This window comes from Ctenocephalides felis, unplaced genomic scaffold, assembly GCF_003426905.1.
Source record: "Ctenocephalides felis isolate EL2017-DRISC unplaced genomic scaffold, ASM342690v1 CF-g0.4_SCAFFOLD_00845, whole genome shotgun sequence".
NCBI classification, from domain to species: domain Eukaryota; kingdom Metazoa; phylum Arthropoda; class Insecta; order Siphonaptera; family Pulicidae; genus Ctenocephalides; species Ctenocephalides felis.
In genome coordinates, this window is record NW_020536999.1 from 6,945,388 (window position 1) to 6,959,485 (window position 14,098).

Here is a 14,098-nt window from a genome sequence, read left to right on the forward strand (position 1 = left end):
TAAAAAATATTATAAACTAATGCAAAATAGTACAAAAACGTGAAAAATATCCTGATTAATTAATTATAAATATATATAATTATTATATATATAAATATATATTTTTTAAAAATTCTTTAAATTATTTTTCTGTCTCCGTTTACAAATATTTCATGTTGTATATTTTTTTAATTTTTTTCTATGATAAATAAATACTTGAATATTGTATATTGAAGATTGAAGAATTTGTTAGGTTTCACCAACGGAATTCATCTTCTATCGTATAATAATAATATTGAATGATTTTGTTTGTGGTTTGTTCTTTGCAAATATTTGATTTAATACACAGGTATTCAGTACTGTAATAATAGACTGGGTGCTGGTGGACATTTTTTTACGTTTGTTTCAATTATTCGAAAATTTTGTAGGAGACAACTCTTGGGTAGTTGAGAAAGTAGATAAAATTTACTTAAATTACATATAAACTGTTTTATACACTTTGATACAAAAATTTTGAATACTGTGAACTCGCCCTAATGTATTGAGCTAATTTGGCACTCTTTTTTAGTTAGCTTAGCAGAAACTAGATAGAATCCATTAATAGTTTTATAAAAAAAAAATTATGCGCTCCAATACAAATATTTTAGAAAAACGAGTTTTAATTATATAATTAACAACTTTGTCCTATAAGAAAGCGGGATATTTTTTTACATTTTTTCAAATAACTCACAAATTTTGTTCCGGACACTCTTTTTTAGTTAGCTTAGCAGAAACTAGATAAAATTTACTAAAATTTGTTAAAAACTATATTGCACACTTTCTTTGAATTTTTTAAAATAATTTGAGTGAGTGACTGAGTTTTATATAGTTACAATATATGGATTCGGGACACTTTTTTACATTTTGTTAAATAACTAAATTTTGTTCGGTGCACACTTTTTGTAGTTAGTTTAGAAAAAAGTAGATGAAATTTACTAAAATCCGTTATAAACAGCTTTGTATTGTTTAATATGAAAATTTTGAGAAAAATGACTAGTTTTAGCTCGCTCTTATATAATGAGCAACTTTGTCATATGAATCTGGGACATTTTTTTAAAATTTGTTAATTAACTCAAACATTTTGTTTTGAGCTAGCTTACCAAAAACTATATAATTTTTCTTAAATTCCTCTTAAATTCCTCTTTTTCTTATATTTCCCTTGTCATGCTTTGACATAAAAATTTTGTATAAAAACCAAAAATCTAATTGTGAATTCTAATACCCAAAAAACCTAAAATCACGACCCAAATTGATTCATTACAAATCGATTTGCCTAGGAATCGATGATTCTTATCATCATCAGTGAATGACCTTTAATACATATCTTTCAAGAAAAAAAGAAATTATTATCGGAGATAAGTTTTATCTTTATCGCTACTAATACTCTTTCTCTCCTCTCATCGAACAGGTAAAGATTTTTTTCATATTTACATAACGGACAGACATTTTAGTACGATAAACAGAGAATTAGTAGACAGAAATCATGTAAAATGATAGTTTATATTTAGTAGAATGTTTGGTGAACATTTTGAGCCAAATAGCCTATTGGCAAGTCACTTAGTAATCGAGATAATTAGGTTGAAACAATGTAGAACATATGTTGCAAAATTTCAACTTCAGAATAGTTTTATTCAAAAAAAAAATGTATGGGGGTGTCTAAAACTGTTTATAAGCTTTTTTCGTAAATTTTATCTAGTTTCTTCTAAGCTAACTAGAAAATCCTCTAAAAAGTTTTCAAGATATTGGAACAAACGTAGAAAACGTCCCAGAATTAGGGCGAATACGAAAATCGTAATCGTAAATCTAATTTTCTACCTTTGGGTGAAATTCTATTTTCAAATGCGTTTTTAAAGTATACCGAGTTGTTGTATTGTTTTATGATATTAGACAAAGTCATAGATGATACAATTTTGCACAAATTTGCTGAATATACCATCCACAATAGCCTATTGGCAAGTCGCTTAATAGTCGAGTAAAGTAGGATGGGAAAAAGCTGAAACCACATACCGATTTTGCACAGTATTAAAAGTTCTATTTAGTTTTATTTAAAAATTTTGTTCTGAAGTGTATAAAACTGTTTTCAACGAATCTTTGTATTTTTATCTACTTTTTCCTAAGCTAATAATAAAAGAGTGTCTGGAACAAAATTTTCGTGATATAAACTTAGAAAAATGCCTCAAATATTTTATTCAAAACTTAGCCGATTTTAAACTAGATTTATTTCAAAAGTTTCTTCAGAAGTGCATAAAGCTATTTATACGGAATTATTGTAAATTTTATCTAGTTTCTGCTAAACTAAGAAAAAAAGAGTGTCCTGTAAGAAGTTTTCAAGTTATTTAAAAAAAACGTAGAACAGTGTCCTCGTTCCACATATTGCGAATTAGAGTCAGTAAATTTACTTTTGAATCTTGGGGTGATTTACTATTTTCAAATGCGTTTTTAAAGTATACCGAGTTGCTGTATTGTTTTATGATATTAGACAAATTCATAGATGATACAATTTTGCACAAATTTGCTGAATATACCATTCACAATAGCCTATTGGCAAGTGGCTTAATAGTCAAGTATAGTTGGATAAAAAATGGTAAAACCATATATACCCATTTTACACAATACATAAAGTACTATATAGTTTTTTTGAAAAAAATTGTATGGAAGTGTATAAAACTATTAATATGAAATTTTAGTAAATTTTATTTACTTTCTCCTAAGCTACTAATAAAAGAGTGTCTGGTACAAAATTTTTGTGATATAAACTTAGAAAAATGCCTCAAACATTTTATTCAAAACTTAACCGATTTTAAACTAGGTTTAATTCAAAAGTTTTTATAGAAGTGTATAAAGCTATTTATATGGATTTATTGTAAATTTTATCTAGTTTCTGCTAAACTAAGAAAAAAAGAGTGTCCCAAAAGAAGTTAGTTATTTGAAAAATCTAAAATAATGTCCCAGAATTGGTGAGAATATATCTAATTCTACCTTTGGCTGAAATTCTATGTTCAAATGCGTTTTTAAAGTATACCGAGTTGCTGTATTGTTTTATGATATTAGACAAACTCATAAATCATACAATTTTGCACAAATTTGCTGAATATACCATCCACAATAGCCTATTGGCAAGTCGCTTAATAGTCAAGTAAAGTAAGATGAAAAAAAGCTAAATCCCATATACCGATTTTGCACGTTTAAAGTTCAATCTAGGTTTATGTAAAAAAATTGTACTGGAGTGTATAAAACTGTTTGCGAGGAATTTTTGTAAATTTTATCTAGTTTCTGCTAAAAATATAAGAATGTTTCTACTAAAAATATAAGAATGTCCGGAACTAAATTTTCGAGATATTCAAAAAAAATGTAGAAAAATGCACGGTAGCCGATTTTAAACTATAGGTTTATTTCAAAAGTTTTTTCAGAAGTCTATAAAACTATTTATATTGAATTATTATGAATTTTATATAGATTCTGCTAAACTAAGAAAAAAAGAGTGTCCCAACAGAAGTTAGTTATTTGAAAAATCTAAAATAATGTCCCAGAATTGGTGAGAATAAATCTAGTTCTACCTTTGGCTGTAATTCTATTTTCAAATGCGTTTTTAAAGTATACCGAGTTGCTGTATTATTTTATGATATTAGACAAATTCATAGATGATACAATTTTGCATAAATTTGCTGAATATGCCATCCACAATAGCCTATTGGCAAGTCGCTTAATAGTCAAGTAAAGTAGGATGGAAAAAATCTGAAACCATATATACCGATTTTCACAATACATAATGTACTATATAGTTTTTTTGAAAAAAATTGTATTGAAGTGTATAAAACTGTTCATAGAGAATTTAAGTAAATTTTATCTAGTTTCTGCTAAGCTAAAAATAAAAGAGTGTCTGGAACAAAATTTTCGTGATATTTAAGGAAATGTGAAAAATGCCCCGAATATTTTATTCAAAACTTAGCCGATTTTAAACTATGTTTATTTCAGAAGTTTCTTTAGAAGTGTATAAAACTATTTATATGGAATTATTGTAAATTTTATCTAGTTTCTGCTAAACTAAGAAAAAAAGGGTGTCCCAGAAGAAGTTTTCAAGTTATTTGAAAAAATTATTTTAAAGTACAAGGAGTTGCTGTAGGACCTTTTAATATTAGACAAATTTATAGATTATTTAATTTCATACAGATTTCTAAAATATTTTACTCAATTTAGACAAACCGTTCATTAGTTACAATAAATATAACAATTAAAAGCACTTTCGACGCCTTCGGATCAAATTTCTATTTTTCAGGCACACCGAGTTGTTATAGGTCAAAATACTAAAAAGCAATATTATACATAATTCTATTTTACACAAATTTTCCAAATACACCATTTACATTAATCGAACCGATCAAAAGTTACAAGAATTTTATCAATTAACTGCATAAAACCTATTAAAGTAATTTCGATTAAAATTAGTGCGCGAGCTAATATGGGTTAATGCTCAACTATTTAGGTTAATTCTTTCACAGATGTCTCAATTTAATAAAATATCAAATAATTTATTGAAGAATTGAGTGTTAATGTTAAAACTCACTGATTTTCGACACTCGAATGCGTTAATTATGCAAATTGCAAAAAAAATGTTTAGAAACTTCTTTTTTACTGATTTGCTGACAAGTTTATTAGTGGGAGAGTTGATGGACGGAGATATCGGGTTACAGATTGTCGATCTTGAATTTATTTATTTTGTATTTTTCACACGTAAATTGTGAATTTAAATTATTGCCATAGCATAAATTTTGTTGGACAAATAGAAAGCGGTATAAGAGTCGTAATTTTTAAGTTTATTTAATGTAACTTTTGAATGATTCGTTGAAAATGAATAGTGCATTTGGCAAATTTGTTCAGAATTGAATTATCTATGAGTTTGTCTAATATCAAAAATTCCTACAGCAATTCGGTGTGCTTTAAAATCGCATTTGAAAATAGAAAGTCACCCCAAGATACAAAACTAGATTTACTCGCCCAAATTATGTGAAACGCGGACATTTTTCCACATTTTTTTAAATTACTTGAAAACTTCTTACGAGACACTCTTTTTTTAGTTTAGCAGAAACTAGATAAAATTTACAATAATTCCATATAAATTGTATTTTACACTTCTGAAGAAACTTCTGCAATAAACTTAGTTTGAAATCGGCTAATATTTATTTAAATACTTGGGACATTTTTCTATTGCAAATATTTAAATATTGCAAATATTTTGTTCTGGATGCTCTTTTATTTTTAGCTTGGCAGAAACTAGATAAAATTTACTAAAATTCCCTATAAACAATTTCATACATTTTAATACTTTTTTTTTAAATAAATCTATACCTTAAAATAGTGGTTGAAAGTAAAACAATAACCTGCAGCTTTTCAACAAATTCTTACAGCGCATTTTTTAGTTTATCTAATGTAACCTCTAAATGGTCAATCTGATCAAGTTGGTATATTTGGGGAATTTTTACAAAATTTATCTATTAATTTGTCTAATATTATAAAGCTGTACAGCAACTCGGTATACTTTGAAATCGTTTTTGAAACTAGAAATTCAATTCAAGATGTTTGAATGCTTTTAACCAAACCCAAAAAAGTGCATTTGTTCGTTATATCTAATGTAACCTTTAAATGGTTGGTGTAATGTAAATAATATATTTGACAAATATTTAAAAAATCAACTTATCTATATATTTGTCTAATACCACAAAACTCTACAGCAACTCGGTATATTTTAAAATCGTATTTGAAAATAGAAAATTATCCTGAGGTGTATCTAATGTAACCTCTAAATGGTCAGTCTGATCAAATTAGTATATTTGGGACATTTGTACAGAATTAAATTGTCTATAATATTGTCTAATATTACAAAACTCTAAAGCAACTCGGTATACTTTAAAATCGCATTTGAAAATAGATAATTAGCCTGAGGTGTTTGCTGTCTTTCAAGCAACTAGTTAAAGCGCATTTGTTCGTTGTATCTAATGTAACCTCCAAATGGTCAGACTGATCAAAATGATATATTTGGAGCATTTGTACAGAATTAACTTATCAATACATTTGTCTAATATCATAAAACTCTACAGCAACTCGGTATACTTTAAAATCGAATTTGAAAACAGAAAATTAGCCTGAGGTATTTGCAGTCTTTCAAGCAACTTATTGAAGCGCATTTATTCGTTGTATCTAATGTAACCTCTAAATAGCCAGTCTGATCAAATTCGTATATTCGGAGTATTTATACAGAATTAAATTATATATAAATTTGTCTAATATCACAAAACTCTACGGCAACTCGGTATACTTTAAAATCGCATTTGAAAACAGAAAATTGTTCATATCATTTTGATCTCATATATTCTATTGAATTGTAGTTTAGTTGGTTAAATAAAATAAAAATAAAGTAAAATATTAAAGAATAACAAAGTGTCGTGAAATCGCAAGAAATCAAGAATCAAGATATGTAAAATAGTAAAATTAAAATCAACAAAATATTAAATGGTAAAATATTTAGAATAAATATAAAGTCATTAAAGTAAATATTAATTATTAAATTCATCAAAATGTAAAATAGGTTAAAAATAACTGTAAAATAGTTAAAAATTTAAATTAAAAAAGCGTAAAATATTAAATTGTTTCCAAAAATAATAAAATCACAATATAACTATTTTATTATCTTAAAATTATCATAAAATCATTATTTTATTATCATAAAATCGTAAAAAACAAACGACAATCCGTTAACATCGTGCGTTTTTTATGTATATTTTTTTAATTTTTTTCGCATATTTTTACGACATTTAAATCTGATCCCATCAAGATCACGATCTTACGATCTTTAATCGGTGATCTTTATCGTAAAAAAGATCTTAAGAACAACTTTTTGCCAGTTTTTTAATTGAGTGTCACAAACTGCAAAACGGAAGAAGACGGACGAGTTAAAAAATCGAAGGAAAAAAATTAAATTAAGAGACAGGACCGTATTTAAAGATATATTTAATAATTTTTTTTAAATATATGTAATTTTTGGACTACAAATTTTCTTCTTGTTTTCTCAAAAACTTTAATTGCCAAAATTAAATGACTTTAATAAAATTTTAAAATTGTGAAGATGAATTGAGATTTTTAAAATTGCCTATAGTTGGATATATCGGTGAGCCAATAGAATTTAAAATCGGTTCAGTAGTTTAGGGATGCATTCAGAACAAACATAACATAAAGTTAGCAAACCGGATTTTGTGGCAAAAATAAACTTTTCCTTCGAAGTTCATAATTTTCATTAATCTTAGAAAGTTATAGTAATCGTAAGAAAATCGAAAATGAAATTTTTTACATATCTTTACGTTTCAGAGGTTTCTGAACATTTTGGCATATCTTAGAAAAATTTGATGTATGTGTACGAATCAAAAAAATTTGTTATTTTGCAAATTTTTTTAAAAAAATTAAAGTTTTAAAAAATTCAAATTTTCAAAAAAAATCTAATATTTGAAAGATTTAAAAAAATATCAAATTTAAAAAAAACGATTTCTTACAAAAATTTGAGAATATTTTGAAATTTAAAAAAAATAGTTATGCTCGGCATCGTGCCTTAAGAAAAATTGCTGGAACTTCCCGTACCGTAAGGAAATTTTCCAGAAATATTAAATGTTTTCATATAGATTATTTTCATATAAATAAATACTGTAACATTGTCTAATATTTATGAGAGTTATATACACTGAATTACTAAGTTAAAATTATTTATTTGTAGTATATAAGTGAGCTATAGAACTTTAGTCAGAATTAAAATTAAAATCTAAATTATATTCGATATGCAAAAAAAAATTGAGAAAAAAGCAATTATTTTGTCAAAACAAGCTAAAAGTTTTTTGAATCATTCTAATCGGATGCTTAGTTTTCTCAAATACTGCCAGTTTTTGCACATATAGCTCGGTATCTTCGAAACGGTTGGACTTGCCATGGCCAAAAACTAATTACTACTTCTGCCCTTCATTACAAATTGAATGTTTTTCAGATCATTCAAATCGGATGTTTCGTTCTCTCAAAAACTCGATTTCTATTTTCTGCACTCTTTGCTCCGTATCTCCCTAATGACTGGACCTGCCTTTGCTATAAACTGGGCAGCACATCTCCCTATCAATAGGAATCGAATGTTCTTTGAACCGGTTGATTCGTGCGCCCGAAAACGTGGACGAAAATTTGTATCCATACATACATATACACACCCGCACACACACACATACACACATAAATCCATTTTTTCTGAATTTTCGTATGTTCAAAACGTGTAAAAATGTTCAATATCGATTTTTGGACGATTATAATAACTTACCCTACTGGAAATTAGGAAAAAAATTTAAATCCTCCAAAAATTAAAAAAAAAATCCAAAGAATCCAAAAAATTTCGAAAATTTTAACAAATTTTCAAAATTTTGAAAAAATTTCAAAATCATCAAAAAGTTCAAATTTGAAAAAAAAACAATTTCCTAGTAATTTCAGACATATAAGTTGTTTGTAGAATAGCCTCGTTGCCCAATTTAATAAGCACTTATAAATTTACAGCATGTATTTATATTGTATTAGCAAACCCGACGAACTCCGTTTCGCCACCAGATGGTTTCGTGAGAAAGATGAAGAAATTGTTTATTTGTTTTATATTTGAAAAGGAAAAATTTGATTTTATTACACAACAGTAATGAATTTATTTCGATTACAAAAATGAAGTGTTTATAGTTGAACTTCTATAAGTAAATGAAAGTGAATCCGCAAATTAACCGTTTCATTGAAGTGCTATTTGGTAAACCACATTTTTTGTTTTTTGGTCTGACGTTAACACAAACAAAGCGGTTGGTTTTCCAACTTGTGAACAGGCAACGTATAACTGTCGATGTGAAAAACAAATATTTTCTAAATAATCTATTTGAAATATATCACGCAAACACTAAGCGATTGGCCTTGCGACTTGTTATTGCGAACGCAATGCGAACTGGAAATTGCAATCGTTTGAAGTCAAACGAAAGACCAGTCGAAATCATTGGTATGTCACCAAATCGCCAGCAATTTTTGATTGAATGGTGAAATTCAGTGCGTGTACATCGTTATTCTTTACGGCAAGCATTGCTCGTTGACTTAACCAAGCATAATTCTGATAATTCTCACTAATGTCATTACTCGAATTTTCAATTACGGTGCGTGGAGTTCCAGTAATTTGCATTAAGGCACGATGCTATGCACAACTAATTTTCTTAGCTATAAACCTTGCGGAGCCCGAGACCTTTCCAACGAATGCAAAATTGTCGAAATCGGTTCGTGCGTTCTGGAGTTATTTCGTCAGGAAGGAAAACCCGACTTATTTTTATATATACAGAAGATAATCTATTTAAAATTATTGACAACAATTTCTGATTATTTTCATTCTTCGAATGTTTAATTACGGTACGGAAAGTTCCAGCAATTTGCCTTAAGGCACGATGCCATACACCACTAGTCATTTTCTTTATCAGAGTCCCTAAATCCGCACATTTTTGTTCAACCTGACTCGACGCCTCGTTCCAGGTCAAACGCGCAAAGGCGCGAACGCGCCGATCGCGTCGGTTTCTTTTACTCTAAGATCTTTCTTCAAGATACCACCTGGTATAAAATACAAGGTATAAGGTTTAAGGTATTACATATCAACCGACTGAATTTATCGCGTTATAAAATCTGAAATCTCTTACACCAGGATCGTGTTACGCGTGTTAATGTTTGTCTTTCGGCACTTAAATAAAATAAAATAAAACCCAAACAAACTTAAATAAAATGATTGTCGAAGAAGAAATTGTTGAAGACATTTCGGATGAAAAAATTAACAATCAAGTGATATTTAACTAAAAATACGCGATGACAAATCGTACACGAGTTTATAATAAATTAATATGCTAAATTTTTAATGTCGCACATTATTAAGTCGTCGGATTTGGAATTTGTAAATCAGAACCGAATTAGTTAATTATATATATATATATATATATATATATATATATATATATGTATATATATATATAAATATATTAGGGTGGTCCTTAATGTGGACATTTTCGAATTTCCTTGCTCCCAGGGGCTCAAATGGTTCCAAATAGATAAAAAACAATTCTCTGAAAGTTTTAGCTCTTAATATTAACGTTTAGATAGAGCGCAATTCAATCAAAGTTTGTATGGAAAGAGCATGGAAAAAATTTTGAAAATTAAAAAAAAATGTTCTAGGTATAACTTAGCGACAAATGAAAGAGTTTTATTCATTCATTTGTTTGCTAAATTACATCTAAAAAACATTTTTAAAATATTTGAAAATTTTTCCATGCTATTTCCATACAAAACTTTGATTGATTTGCGCTCTATCTAAACGTTAATATTAAGATCTAAAACTTTCAGAGAATTGTTTTTTATCTATTTGGAAGCATTTGAGCCTCTAGGAGCAAGGAAATTCGAAAATGACCGTTTTAAGGACCACCCTAATATATATATATATATATATATATATATATATGTATATATATATACATATTTATAATTAAATTCCAATATATAAAACGTGCCTTAAAAGTTCTAAATATTTATACTCGGACGGTCCAGAATTTACTCTTGATACGTTTTGCATATGTTATTATGAAGAGCTTTTATTTATAATATATATACATTTATGTATATATATATATATATATATATATATATATATGTGTGTGTGTATATATACATGTATATATGATGTTCTCAGAAGTAAGATTGTTTATTTTAATAAATGCAACAAACGCATTTATTAACATGCGGCTTTGGAAAAGATCACAGAATCGGTTCAACCAGGAAGATCAGAAGATTTTAGTACACTTTATATAAATATTATATGTATATATACATATATATATATATATATATATATATATATATGTATATATATATATATGGTACGCGATTCCCTAGCCGTCTGGTGCCTTGATTATTTTTTTTACATTAAATTATTTATTTATTTTAATTTTAATTCAATTTTATACAAGAGTATAAAGTCCTAAGTTAAATAAAAAATAAAATCATTTTTTTATTATTATCAGAATAGAAAGAACTTTACTGTCGAGCAACCTAATTTTCTGCATTAAATGCAACACATTTACATTACATTTGTTATATCTTATGTAACTTTTGAATTGATTGTCTAAAATATAAGGAATATTTGGCAAATTTGTACAAAATTAAATAGAAAATAGATGGTTAATATGAGTGCATTTACGGTCAGTACAAAATTATCAATTAATTTTTGTGCTTTTATTTGTTGCATCTCTTGTAACTTTTGAACGATTCATTTATTTTTCATAAAATATTCGGCAAATTTGTGCGAAATTAAATAGTCTTTAATATTGTCTAATATTATAATGACCTACATCAAATTAGTATACCCCAAAATTAAGTATGAAAATCGGTGGTTAATACGAGTGCCCTCACGATTAGTACAGAATTGTCAATTTATTTTTGTGTATTTTTTGTAATATCTATTGTAACTCCTGAACGATTCATCTAACATTTATAAAATATTCTGCAAATTTGTACAGAATTAAATAGCCTTTAATATTGTCTAATACTACAATGATTTACAGCAACTTTGTATACCCCAAAATTGAATTTGAAAATAGATGGTTAATACGAGTGCCCTCACGATTAGTACAGAATTGTCGATTTATTTTTGTGTATTTTTTGTAATATCTATTGTAACTTCTGAACGATTTGTCTAACATTTTTAAAATATTCGGCAAATTTGTACAAAATTAAATAGCATTTAATATTGTCTAATATTATAATGACCTATATCAAATTAGTATACCCCAAAATTAAGTTTGATAATAGATGGTTAATATGAGTCCATTCAAGATTAGTACAGAATTGTAATGTTATTTTTGTGCATTTATTTACTGTATCTCTTGTAACTTTAAAACCATTCGCTTAATATGAAAGATGTATTTGGATAATTTGTTCAAAACTAAATAATCTAAAATGTTGTCTTATATCATAAAATTGTACAAAATAATTTTTAAAAATAGATCATGAATATGAGCAGGAATTTACTTGCAACGCCTTCGGGTGCGTTTATTTAGTATATGATGTCGGGTGCGTTTATTTAGTATATAATGTCTTATATCTCCTAGACTATTCAATTAATATGAATGATGTATATGGAGTATTTGTTCAAAGTTAAATAATCCAAAATGTTGTCTAATATCATAAAACTGTACAGCAACTCGGTATACTTTAAAATGATTTTTGAAAATAGATTATGTATACGAGCAGGAATTTACTTGCAACGCCTTCGTTTGCATTTATTTAGTGTATCTCTTGTATTTCTTAAACCGTTCGATTAATATGAAATATGTGTTTTCATAATTTGTATAAAACTAAATAATCTAAAATATTGTCTTAACTCATATAACCTAACAGCAACTACGTATACTTTAAAATGATTTTTAAAAATAGATCATGAATACGAGCAGGAATTTACTTTTGTGTACATTTATTTTCTATATGTGTAATATTTCTTGAACTATTCGATTAATATAGATGACATTATCTACATAAAATTTTAACATCGTATTTATCTACAGCAACTCGGTTTGTCCTAAAATCGATTTTGAAAACAATATATTGCTACCTTCGAATGGCTTCTTTTTCTTGTTTTTTCGAGATCGAAGCCGCCAATTATTTTTGGTGTCACATTCCACATTTTTATTTGGTCACGCCAATTTTAACACAAAAAATTAACATCATTCTTTTATCGCTAAAAAATTCACAACCGAATTTTATATGTTTTAATTTTTTATCGATATTTATATACATACATACAATTAAATTATCATCTGGACAAATAATTATATTTTCCCTATTTTCATCTTCAGTGCACGATTTAAACCAACCACCATATTTTTATAATTGACACCATGGACCCACCTTTAAATTCCCCGATTTTTTTCTGTTTTAAATTTTTATTTTTGAGGTGCGATAATAATAAATTGAAATATTCGTTTAATTAAAACGTCGTTGTAATCGCCGCCTTTTTATGAGCTGTGAAACACGATTTTAATAATAAACGTGAAGATGAAGAAGAAGACGAAAAAAGAAGAAAACAAGGAAAGAAGAAAACAAGAAAAATAAGAAGAATTTAAAAAAAAAATATATAAGTGGGAAGCAAGTATTCGATTTTATGTGAAGGAATTATATGTAAGACTTTTTGCTTTGGCTATATGCTATTTTATGCTCGGCTTTTTTTTTTAATTTATCATCAGCAAAATTTGGAAATTTATATTTTTATATATTTATACACTTAATAAAGCATAACATATCCAAATTACAGGATCCTAGTACAAGACTACTATATTTAAAATAATATATTTGTAAAAAAGTGCGCTTACGTTTTGAGCATAATTTTAATTTCTGCTAAGTACCATGATTTCATACAAAAAATGTTAAGATTTTAGATTTTGTTGCAAAATTTACGAAAACTAAAAACGCCATTTTATAAAGTACAAATTGAATTATTTGATACTCTAGTTACACGTACGTGAAGCAAACGGTGGGTCCTGTAGAGCTCGTCAAAAATGCATAAATTTATATATGATATTTTAGTTATTAACGATCAGTCCGCACTTTGTTCAGACAATATTTATATTTCAAAATTTGTTGCAAACTTTGGAAAACCAAAAATTACAAGTTATGAAGAACATATCTGGTTATAATATATCTAAATTTTAAGAATGTAGTATGAACGGTGCGTCCTGTAGAGCTCTTCAAACGCTGCAATACTCTGAAGAGATTTATTATATCGTTCTTATCAAACAGTTCTTTGTGTAAAAAATCGTGTATATCCAAAGTTTTTCCTTGAACATTAACTAATGTTGTATTTTTTCCAAAATAGTAATATTTTAAAGTATGTCATATCCCAATTTCAAGTTTGTTGTACAAACGGTGCGTCCTGTAGAGCTCGTCAAACATAGCAAAAATCTCTGGAGTTTTTTGAATAATTATCGTTATCATCAAAAAGTACTTAGTGTGAAAA